Here is a 12,240-nt window from a genome sequence, read left to right as displayed (position 1 = left end):
TTGCGTAATCGATTCGCGACTTTTTCTACCACAGATACTTATTATATCATCGGGGCGTCGTCAGCGATCGAAACACACTGATCCAGACAACTGCACAGGACCGACTAGTTCAGACGCCATCGTCAGGTATGATGGCCAAGTAGGGAATGGAGCACTGACCACTCTATGGGGGTGAAAAGTGGTTTGCGCCGTCGCCAGTGACGCAGTCCTTGTTCCGTGCAGCTGTTTTCCTCTTTCTTCGGGTATGTCAATAACACGATGGCGAAGAAATGGCGCCTCAAGGCCATTATTAGAGGATTGTTACGATTGAGATTGTTTTTTTTGCTGTTTTCTTTGCCGTGCATTGTCATGTGCTTTGCATGTGGTATTTTAACAAAAATATAGTGCCATAGAATTAATATAATGAAATGTAAGAATTTCTGTTTTAACAAAATACTATGAACCATAGGATTAAAATTATGGTATTCTTAAAATTATAAGGAATAAGAAAATAACAAGTAAACTTTTATTTTATTTAGCAGTATCGATTATACTATATTACTAATTTTGAGCACTATTCATTTGATTAAATTTTTAAATAATAGGGTAAAGGTACCAATAGTGGTGCAATTTGTAGAGGTGCCTATGTGTTTTAATGGATTTAAAGTGACAGGAAGGATAATTTCTGAATGTATTAACAAATATGTTTTGGAATATGTTTTAACTTTGCAATCACAACCATTTTTATCATGAAACACATCAATTTTACGAAAAAATACATATTTTTGTGACTGCTTCGTTGTACCTATAATGGTGGTATGGTTCCTATAGTCGTCGTATTGTGTTCCTATAGTGGTGGTAAACAAAGATGCATAAAAAACGGTGTATAATATCAATGAAACTTAGTTTCGAAGCTGTTTTCGTATGAATAGCAAGGATTACTGCCATAATATTGGTTTCTTGCGTAATTTGATCGTAAAAAAATGTATAAATTTGATTAATGAAACTATTCACTAAAGTACTGCATCAAACCTGTTGTCAACCTACACCCGGAAGAGTGTGCTTGATTTGAAGTCAATTTTTCATTCAGCCAGATAAGCGAATTTTGGCCTGTTTTTGGTAAATTACCTACATAAAACTCATTTCTGTTGCTTATTTTAGTGAAAACAGTACGACATGTGAAAAATTTCCTCAAAAAAATCTAAAACGACCTGTTTTTATTGATTTTATAACTATAACCACTATAGGAACATGCCTTTTTTGTGTACCTATAATGGCACTATGGTAAAAAACATTAAAAAATGCATAAATATGGTCAAAAGGCAAATAATTTTAGTAAAACAATAACATTAAATAACAGTTATGTTGAAAAACTAGTAATTGCGTGGTCATGTGGTCGTTTAGAATGTTAACAGAAAATTAAGTTTCGTTATGAAATCCTAAGGATTTTGGAAAAATGTTGACACATTTCACAAAATAATGGATTTTTCGGTCACTAAGTAACGGAATGGCCCCATTTAACTTTTAAACCCTTTGTAAAAGGCTAAAGAACATTTCACACTAACTTAAATAACTTAATTACTTTTAATTTGCCCTATGAACCGCATTTTAGAGCAATAGCACCACTATTGGTACTACCACCACTATAGGTACATTTACCCTAATTAGCCGTACGATATAATTATTCGAGGAGTGGCCCAGATTCAATATTTAATGATCACCGAAGCCTAGCAAGCTTGATAGGCTCCACGACATTGAGATCGTCATACAGTACAGGCGTCCCCCGAGTTACGACCCCCTCGAGTTACGACGATTCGCAGATACGACGATTTTGATTTTGACAGTTAAAAGTTGTCATTGACAAGAAATTGATGTATTTTTTTGAATTTCTGGACTGATAACCGTTATACACACATTTCCAAAGATTCCACAACTACCCTATATTGAATATCTATATTTTATAAGGCTTTTAAAATATAATTATTACATTATTGAACATTATTTTAAATAAAATACACGATATCATAGATTCCAACTCTTAAAGTTCGGTTGTAAACTTTATATTCATAGATATTCGACATACGACTTTTTCGACTTACGCCTTGCTTTGGGACATTTTTTCGATCCCAAATACAGTCGTATCTCGGGGGACACCTGTATATAGTTCGTACAGCGACAAACTAGCTGTAGCGGCTCCTCCATTGTCATTACACACATACGGAGACAAATATCCTTCTGTGCATCTTCCTCATGAACTTCCTCTAGGTTAAGAGGGTTTCGTCAGATTTAGACAGTGTCCTCTGTGTATTGGTTTCGAGGTTTCGAAGATTCTCTTAAGTTCGAGTTCGAAGAAATGGATCAAGTAGTAGTGTTCTATTAATTCTATTCGTTTAGATTCCAGAATCGATTGTAGCAGAAAATTTATCGATAACGATATTTAGGTCATATGTCATTGTTCTGTAATGATAAATGCAGTATAGATTTGATTTATAATTTAAACAAATGAAACAAGATTATCAAAACATTTTAACACAAAATTTGAGGGACCCATGTTAAAAACAGCGATATTCCAATAACTTAAATTAGAATAGTTTTTTTTTATTAAACGAGTAAAAGGAGGGAATTAGCCTGATAGTCCCAGTTTCGACCGTAGAAATAGGTTCCTTGTGGAGATCGGCTTCCTTAGGCTATAGAAATACCAGTCTTTACGCGTAACTCAGATTCCATTCTGTTATCGGTTCTGAACTTTGACCTGAGATAGATGAGATCCTGGTCGACGTCAAAAGTGCGTTTACCTATCCGTACGTCTCACCTACTTAGTTCAGGATATGTTAGTAGGCTCGCTTGGTAGTGACACCATTATTTTGGTCATTGGTCATCATTCGCAGACCCAGGAAGGTAGCGAAAGGCCCTGAAAATGTTTCATCCACCTTCATCGGGCATGTGACGTTGGTCGTATTCATTCTAACTAACCTTATCAGCTATGCTTTCATATGCAATTTTGTAAAATACAAAGGGATCTCTGCCATCTTCTCCAGGATTTGCCGCATTTTCCGCTACGGAATCCTGACTGATAATTTCCGACATGAGGACGTGAATGTTTCGTGAATGTGTGCTTAATGTAATGTAAGACCACTTGATTGATGGTAATGAACTATTAGAAAGGACATAAGATAAATACTGAAGAGGTGACGACACTCAATTACAAACGGGTTTCTAGCGATTATGAGATGCGATAAGCATGTGAATATGGGTGACGTAGACGCCATGTAAAGCAGTAACGTTAGATTGACATGCAGCATGTAGTCAAGTATGCTTTCTTTCATGAACGTAGGTTACGCTACCCCAAAACGTGATCTAGCTAGTTTGGATAGCTATAAAAAAGCAATTGCGGCTTCAACTCCGGTTTGCATGAAAATGAATTACATTGGATGTGATTAACAGTTCAATATGGAAAGTATTCATAATCAATGTCGTTAATGCAGCGCCAGTTAGCTGTGCATTTAGTAAGTGATTGAGGGCCTTAGCCTTGTTCCGATTTCAATTGTACACCATTACGTGATTTTTACAATGGAAAATGCAATCAATGACGTATACGTTATGCAGAGCTTTGTTTTTTCTTTGACAGCTCTCTTGCACTTTTAATGACTAAAATATTATTTATGACTGACTTGTTGAACGATATTGCATTCAAGATTGAAATTGTTTCTGGCTGAAATTTAAGTGAATGGACTTATTTTGTATGCATAATAAATATATGGCAGTGTAACTATTTAATTTGATAAAACCAGTTTAAACATTTGAGCAGTTCTGTATGGCGGAACGATGCAATTATAAACAATATGTAACGGAACAATGTTGTCAGGAACAGGGCTTACATCGAGGCATCATGCAGCTTACTTGCAAACAAAACTATTGAATAACGTCGTGTGAACCAGATGATGTGAATACAACATAATTGAACTGGAGCTGCTTTGCATCAATATTCCACATTTTGATCATTGGGAATTGATGTTGAACTAACGCACTGCATTTTGTTACGTGTTCACCGCAAAAGAAAAACAAAGAATAATGGTAGGAAAACTCCCAAAATGGGTGGACCTGCATGTGCGGTCTGTATTAATGTAGCAAGTATTGCATTTTTCGTTTAGTAGCTTATCAGTAAGTAAGTTGGTCAGTCAAGTCTTTATAATTAAGTAAAATTTGTAAAACGGATTTAAACGGATAAATTTGTATATCCCCTATGAAATATATGTATAAAAACATATATGTTTAGCATAAAAGTTGACTGATTTCAATTACAATTAACGCAGTCCAAATTTGAATTCCAACACTTGTGTAACGGCGATATTAGCTATTGCGATCGGCGAAAGGATGTTCAGGGTAAATAGTGGATCGCTGAACTAATGAGTTTGAAACTTCTGAAATTATGCATTACACGAATCAACTCGACCGTCGTGGGTTCAAGCCTCGTATGGACCATCATTTTCGTAGCAAGGACTTGGCTGTTCGAATGCGCGGTATTAAATAAGGTAAACATGATGCATGATGCGCGGTAATAGAAAGCGTTATTAAATAAGTTACGCCAAAAACAAGAAGCTGCATTGATTAACTATTAATTGATTGGAGCAGTATCACCGCGGACTTGGACCTAAACGTCAATATTGATCTCTTTAACAAATTAATAGTGAATTTATTCGATCAGTTTGTTCCATTATTGTGCAAAATGCCAAAAAAAAACCACCCTGGTTCAAATCAACTCTTCGAAACTTGCGCAGGCGCAGGGAAAACCGATCCAGTTTCAACAGCAGCAATTTTATCAGTGCTGCTCGACTTTACAAAACATACAATCGAATGGCTTATGCTTCCTATGTGAAAAATATTCAAATAAGATTTCGAATAGATCCCACGAATTTTTGGAAATTTGCCTACAATCAACGGCCGTTGATGTCCTATCCTCTACAATGCATCTGCTTGACGTTCCCTTCACGGGTGACCAAGAAAAATGTCAAGCCTTTGCTGATCACTTCGGTTCCATATTCTCGGATGTTGCTGAATCTGCACTTAACATTACATCAGCTCTTAGCGAGATTCCCGATTCGCGGACGTGCGTTTATTGTCAGTTGAGGAAGCTGAGGTAGCTTCTGCTATAAATGAGCTGAAGCTTTCGTATGCTGCTAGGCCTGACCAAATTCCCAGCACCGTAATCATTAACTGTAGGGATGCGCTTACTCCTATTCTGACCTTCATTATTACTGGATTATTACTGGATGTTTCCAGTAAACAAAAAAATTGGACAGAAAAAGGTCCCAAATTATCGGGGAATTTTCATATGTTGTGCGGCAAGCAAGATGTGCGAAACTGTTGTGTCTCGACATTTGCTACAGGGCTTTAAGCAAGTTATAGGGGAAAGCGGGGCAAAATGGGCATGTGGGGCAAAATGGGCATCCTCTATTAAAGCATTATTTGACTACATAGATACTTTCCAATGCTCAAAATGTATTCATTAGAGTGTTCTAAGAACACCATGTAAGTTTCAAAAACCCTTCAATAACAAATAACCAAGAAAAATGCAAAATAAGGTTTAGTAGCATATAGATGTAATTTTTGCCACTTCGAAAATAAACTTAAACCAGTGTCACAAGGATGCGTTCAAGTTCTACATGATATACAGTAGAACGTCGATTATCCGGGGGCGGATTAACCGGCGGGCGGCTTAACCGTGGGCATAAATGTGACAGCTGTTCAAACGTACGGCGAACATTTGCAGCGATAGTCAAGTGGGCAACCGGTTTTTTGTGCAGCTCTGTAGTGTCTAGTGGTGTATTCGAAATTTATTTTTGTTCATGAACAGTTGTTAAACCTATAGCTTTTAATTAAAATAATATTCTACTAACGATTTTTCGATGGATTCAAGGTAAATTTATCATAAAACTAGTGGATTATTTAATTTTTATATGAATTTGACATTTCTTGGGCCGTTATCCGTGCAAATCGATTAACCGGCAAACGCCCGGTCCCGAGCTGCCCGGATAATCGACGTTCCACTGTATTTTTAAAAATATGATATTTCTATACAATTTGTGTGAAGAATGCAAGGCGATTGAATGCGTATTTTTAGTAATATAAAAAAAAACAAAAATGCTTCACGTGGGGCAAAATGGGCAGTTATACTTGGGGCTAAATGGGCAGATGCTTTAGACATACGGCGCTTGATGAGGCTATGGTGTTGTATTTGTCGCCTCAATAATGATGATAGGCACAGCTTCAAAAGATTCCAATTTGTAGATTTAAACGTGTAAAAACTGTTTTAATTTTGATAACATATTTTTATAAAACATTTGTATGCACATTGTCGCACCTTACGTTATCGTTTTCGTCTCCAGTTACCTATATGTCGTACGCGTTTTGCCCGCAATGAGCCTTTTGTAAGAACTATGTCGTCTTTTAATAGTACTTCAGATCTGTTCGATTTCAACCTATCCTATCCTGCCTACCGATCCCGTCTTCGCTCCTTTTCCGTACCATAAACTCCTTCCAACTCCTTCGTAAATAGTTGTATACTATAGTCAGTAAGCACTATTGGTGTAACCCAACGTGGGCGAGCAATTAATAAAATAAAAATAAATAAATAAATAAATAAATAAGAATTTTAAGGGCTTTCCAGACCAGCAAAACAAAAGATAGAACGAAAATACATTTCATGAAACGTGCGCAAAAGCATAGACCATTACCTAAGCGCAGTTGTTGTGACCCATAATGCCCCAGTGTTTTGACGTTTCACAGTTTGTTTACATATGCCCATTTTGCCCCAGGGCTATGCCCATTTTACCCCGCGTGTCAAAATAGCTTCTCGTAAAACATCAATTTTTATTTTACACCTTTTTATGTTTTTAAGTTGTGTTCATTCTATGTGGCAATTTTAATCCATATATAAATGATGGAAGCATACAATAATGAAAACAAAATTGTGTTTTGTGGCATATTCAAAGGAATATTCAGAAAACTGCTTAACATGCCCATTTTGCCCCGCTTTCCCCTATCATTTAACGAACATGGTTTTTTGCCAAATCCATCAATAGAAACGAACCTCTTTTGCTTTACAAATGATCTTTTTGCTACTATGGACAAAGACAAACAAGTCGATTGTATTTAAACCGATTGTCATGCAGCTTTCGACTCCATTAATCATCTTCTACTTATTGCAAAACTGTTGAAATATGGCGTCAGTTGTGACTTAGTTAAGTATATTGAAAGCTTTCTGACAATCCGACGCATCTCAGTAAAAATTGGATAAGTAAACTTGGGAGTGTGATGTCCCAAGAATTTTTTAACTGTTCAGGCGTTCCTGAAGGAAGTATTTAAGGGCCGATTCTTTTTATAATTTTCATGAATGACATAGTCAACTGTATTTCCGGAACAAAAAATTTATTATACGCGGATGATTTAAAAATCTATATGGACATTCAGGACAGAGAAAATTGCTAAAGATTACAGAATGCCATAAATAGTTTCAAATCATGGTGTGACATCAACTGCATGAGTGTGAACGTCAATAAGTGTTGTGCAGTATCCTTCAGTAGGAAAAATTTTCCATTTTCATTTCCTTATGAAATATCTGATCTGATTATCCCTCGCACTACTGAATCTCGAGATCTTGGCGTTATTTTAGACAGCAGGCTAACTTTGCAAAGCCACCATGAAAGTCTAGTTACCAAAGCTCAGCGTTGCTCAGGTTTTGTTACACGTGTAGCCAAAAAAATTACCGACTCATTTCGTCTAAAATCACTATATTGTGCATTAATCCGCCCTTAAGTTGAGTTTGCGAGTATAGTTGGGTCACCTACTCAACGATACAGAATAGATAGAATAGAAGCCATCCAAAAGGAATTGTAAAAATAATAAAATACTATAATGTTTTAGAGACTGAAATAATATTTTATAGACTACCTCGATCCAACAGTGTGGAATGCACATCATAAAAGGTTAGATGTTTATTGTTTGGACTGGAAACGCTGCAGCAAAGAAGGAGGACGGCTCAGTGTTTATTTTTTCATAAGGAAATTACTGGACTAGTTGACGCTCCGTCTCTCCTAGCTAGAATTAATTTTACCGCTCCCGAGAGAATGATGAGGCCCAGAATTTTTTTAACTGCCTATTTTCGTTCCAAAGTCTTCTGCACCAATGACCCAATTATACAAATGACAAATACTTATAATTCACTTAATATCCAAATAGACTCGAATATGAACCAGGCCAGAAATTATTTTTTCGTATTTTTTTTTCATTAATACGGTAAATTGTTGGTTTGTTTCGATCTTTAATGTGTCAATGTTATGTTCGATTTCGATTTAGATGTATAATTGTACAATTGTATTTGTTATGTAGGCAGTAACTTGCCAGATAACCTAAACCTAAATAAATATTTTTTTAGTAATTTTGAGTATTTGAGTAAAAAACTGAAATTTAGTATCTCGTAACTTTTAAATTCAATATATTTTTATGTCAAGCTCTATTCAGTAATAGAGTTAAAATTAAGTAGAAATGTTTATTTATTGTAGTATGTTTCACACAAACGATATGTAAACGTTTTTTTTAGTAGAAAGGTTAAAGAACAAGTGAAAAAAGAATCGGGTGTATTATGCAATATAGCTCTAAACATGGCACAAAGTATACAGACCCGTGCACATATTATCGATTGTACATTCATAACTGGTTAGCTTTTCTTCGGGATCGTGCAAATGGCATCGTAAGTAAATGGCATCGAAAGACGGAAGTTTCGTAGTAGAAGAAACATGAAATGCAACACACATTTACAGACATAAAAAAATGTCCGCAAATACATCGTGGAGATGCATCACGTTGACTCGGAAGCTTGGGTTACTGAGCTCGTTACCAATGATTCGTGACATTCCTACAGAAGGGCAAGAGACATCGTACGTATCCAACTGTTAAATTTCATCCGCCACCAGATTCTTTAAAAGGAGCGGAAAATGTATCTCTACAAAAACACTTTCACTTCAGCTGGTACCAACATGAAGTCGAGCCAAGTGTTAGAAAAGCACGGCTTTATGCGGCGTAAGTGTGATAGATGACACAGCATCTAAAGGACCTTGCAGATTGTGCTGTTACGAAATTGCCCTTGCTTCCTGCTCGAGTATATTTTACCTATCGTTATCATTCGTGAAAGAGGGAGAGACGCCTAAGAATGTTTCCGGTGCTAACTGATTCGCAAACTGTATTGAAACAAAGGTGCCACCCTTGCAGGTCTACTCTCTTTAATCTTCTTTCCTTTAAAAAAAACTGGGTCACGAGGAATATTAACGTATGCAGTCCGTTACATAATATCGTCACCCACATTCAACAATACTATCCAATTTCTTATTTCTCTTCATCTCGTTCGTAATGCGAACATCGGTCGTCGTACTTTCTCCGTTCAGTGTGACCAAGCAATAATGGGTTGAGTTGTAGAGGCGTTGCAGAAAATAAAAATCAACACAGACTGATGGATGTACTTGGGCAACGGGTTGTGTCAGTTTTTATTTGAATAAAATACTTTTTTATTTTGTAAGTAATGGTGAAAGTGTAAAAGAGCTAGAGTTCATGTATATTATACATATAATTAATGTTTTTTTTTTCATTGCCTACGTTTTTCGTCGTATCTTAAGTATCTAAGTTATGCCGGTTTTATATAGGCTTATTATATACTTTTTCTAGAAATTTTTTTACCTACCTAACCGGATAGCAAAATCTTTGCCACGATCAGATGGTCCGGGTGGGAATAGAATTACATACGGTCTTGCAGAAGTCGATGCGTCTAGCATTACACCACCATGTTGTCATATTTATTTACTACTAGGGTGTGTTTCGTCGGGGAGCGGTCCCGTGGTACAGTCGTCAACTCGAACGACTCAATAACATGCCCGTCATGGGTTCAAGCCCAGAATGGACCGTCCCCCCGTAGCAAGGATTGACTATCCGGCTGCGTGGTAATGAAAGTCTATACAGGCCGGCATGTCCGCGTAGGCCGTTACGCCAAATAGAAGAAGAAGAAGAAGTGTGTTTCGACTCGTGATGCAGTCGTCCACTCGTAGGACTTTACAGCATAGCATGCCCGTCATGGGTTCAAGACCTGAATGGACCGTGCCGTCATGCGTTTGACTGACTATCCTGCTATGGGAAATTAATAATTATCACTGAAAGCCAATCAGCGCACTGAAAGCGCCTAGTTATAGTGGTATAGACAATGCCTTGGCCGACAACGGTTGTGTTGTGCCAAAGAAGAAGACACAGAAGGTGTGTAACATTTACAAAATGTACTATTCTTTGAGATATTTATTATAATAATAATTTATGACCTGAACTGATACCATAGTATAGATCTCAAACGATCACTTGCATATCGATCGGCAACTAACAAGTCATTAAAGTCTATTAACACTTGTACATGTTATAAGTAATGGTTGAAATAATTAGCATAAATTAAAATCACCTGTAATTATATTCATGAATTGGTTAATGCGTTGATGTGGACACCTTGAGATGAGTGTTAACTAAGACGTTGATAGTTATTTTATTGAATGGTAGATATTAATCATGGTGTTGACATGCTTCATTATGCTATTAATCCATGATCATGTATAAGCAAAGATTGTACCCTTGACATTGGAAGACGTTTAATGCACCGGATGAGAAAGACATAACTCGTTTAGCAGTGACATGATTAACTCCATAATAATCAACCAAGACCTAGTAATTTGTTTTGTTAAAATAGAACGTTTTAAAACATTGTTATCATGCTCAAGCAACAAAATAAATTTCTCGATCTGTCTGGTTTGATGCAACAGTCGATAAAACCAATAAACATCTAAATTTTGGCTCCTGGGGTGAGGTTGAGGCGAGGGGTGGTGGGTAGGGGATAAAAGGTTGTTATTTCAAAGATTGTTGTTACACTATTTGCATGTGAAAAGTTACGTCTTGTTCCATAACATTTCATTTCAAAATCCATGTTTAAAACTTTGAAATTTTTACCTTTGTTAAAAATGAACTAATTATTGATAGTTTTTAGCCAAATGGGAAGTATCAATAATTAGTTCATTTTTAATAAAGTTTCGCAGATATTTTGTTTTACCAATGCAGCTGTATTCCGTCTGGATGCGGGTTTTACCTGGAAGTAAACGGAGCATGGGTGAAGTCAGTTCGGTTTTTCTCTATCTGATTAGGAAGCTCGTGAGACTCAGGTAATGTGTAGAAGGGGGACACGAGCAAAATTATTGACAGGATCGGATTGTACAAGTTTTTTTCCTTCCAACGACTGTGTGGCTACGTAATATGTATTGAATTCGTTCCTGTCGGAAAGTATGTACGAGGACTACGAAGAGAACGCCGTTCGGTGGAGAGCCTGCCATCTTTATGGGATAGTGTAGATAGGATAAGCTGCGAAGTAAAACAAGTTTTTGGAAAACCATTACTTAATGGGTTCACTTTACTACATAGCCACCAACTAGGTGCACACACAGCGATAGCAGCCAGCCGGTTCGTCGATACGCATAGTTGTACTGTCCGATGACTTTCGCGACTATGTGTTGATGCGAAACTTTTAGATGACATAGCAGTTACTTCCAGGTTGTTGCACGCGGAACGGAATGAAAACCTCATATATTCGAAAATAAGCAAAGGAAATCGAAAGACAGTGAGAAATAAAGCGGACGCTATTGCGGCCAGTGACACTGGTTCATTTCCTTCACGTGAAAAGGAATTTGACCAACTAAGGTGCGACCTGCTATAATGCAATAAGGGAATCAGGAAATCATACATGCTAATTGACTGACTGTACTTGTATTAACGGAATGTTATTCATTACTGAATATTTATTGAATATATGGGTTAGTAATGCAAGCAACACTTTCATAGTAAGACGTAATTTAAAATGCTCGCGGTTTTAAAGCATTATTATTATAAGAGCAAACCAAACGATAGAGCACGAATTTATAAAATGTTTTTCAAAATAAACAAGAAACAACATATTTTGAAATAGTAATAAAATGAGCCGGTTTCGTGGTACAGTCGGCAACTCGTACGACTTAATAACATACCCGCCACGGGTTCAAGCCCCAAATAGACCGTGCCGCCATACGAAAGACTGACTATCCTGCTATGGGGGGTAATCCATAAGTCACTGAAACCCAACCCCACAAGTGGTACAGGTAGGCCTTGACCGACATATAATAACTATCCTAAAACTATTGTTGTATCAGTTTT

Source organism: Anopheles gambiae, chromosome 3 (assembly GCF_943734735.2).
Source record: "Anopheles gambiae chromosome 3, idAnoGambNW_F1_1, whole genome shotgun sequence".
Taxonomy (NCBI): domain Eukaryota; kingdom Metazoa; phylum Arthropoda; class Insecta; order Diptera; family Culicidae; genus Anopheles; species Anopheles gambiae.
The sequence above is the reverse complement of the archived record's forward strand: the minus strand, read 5'-3'. Positions refer to the sequence as shown.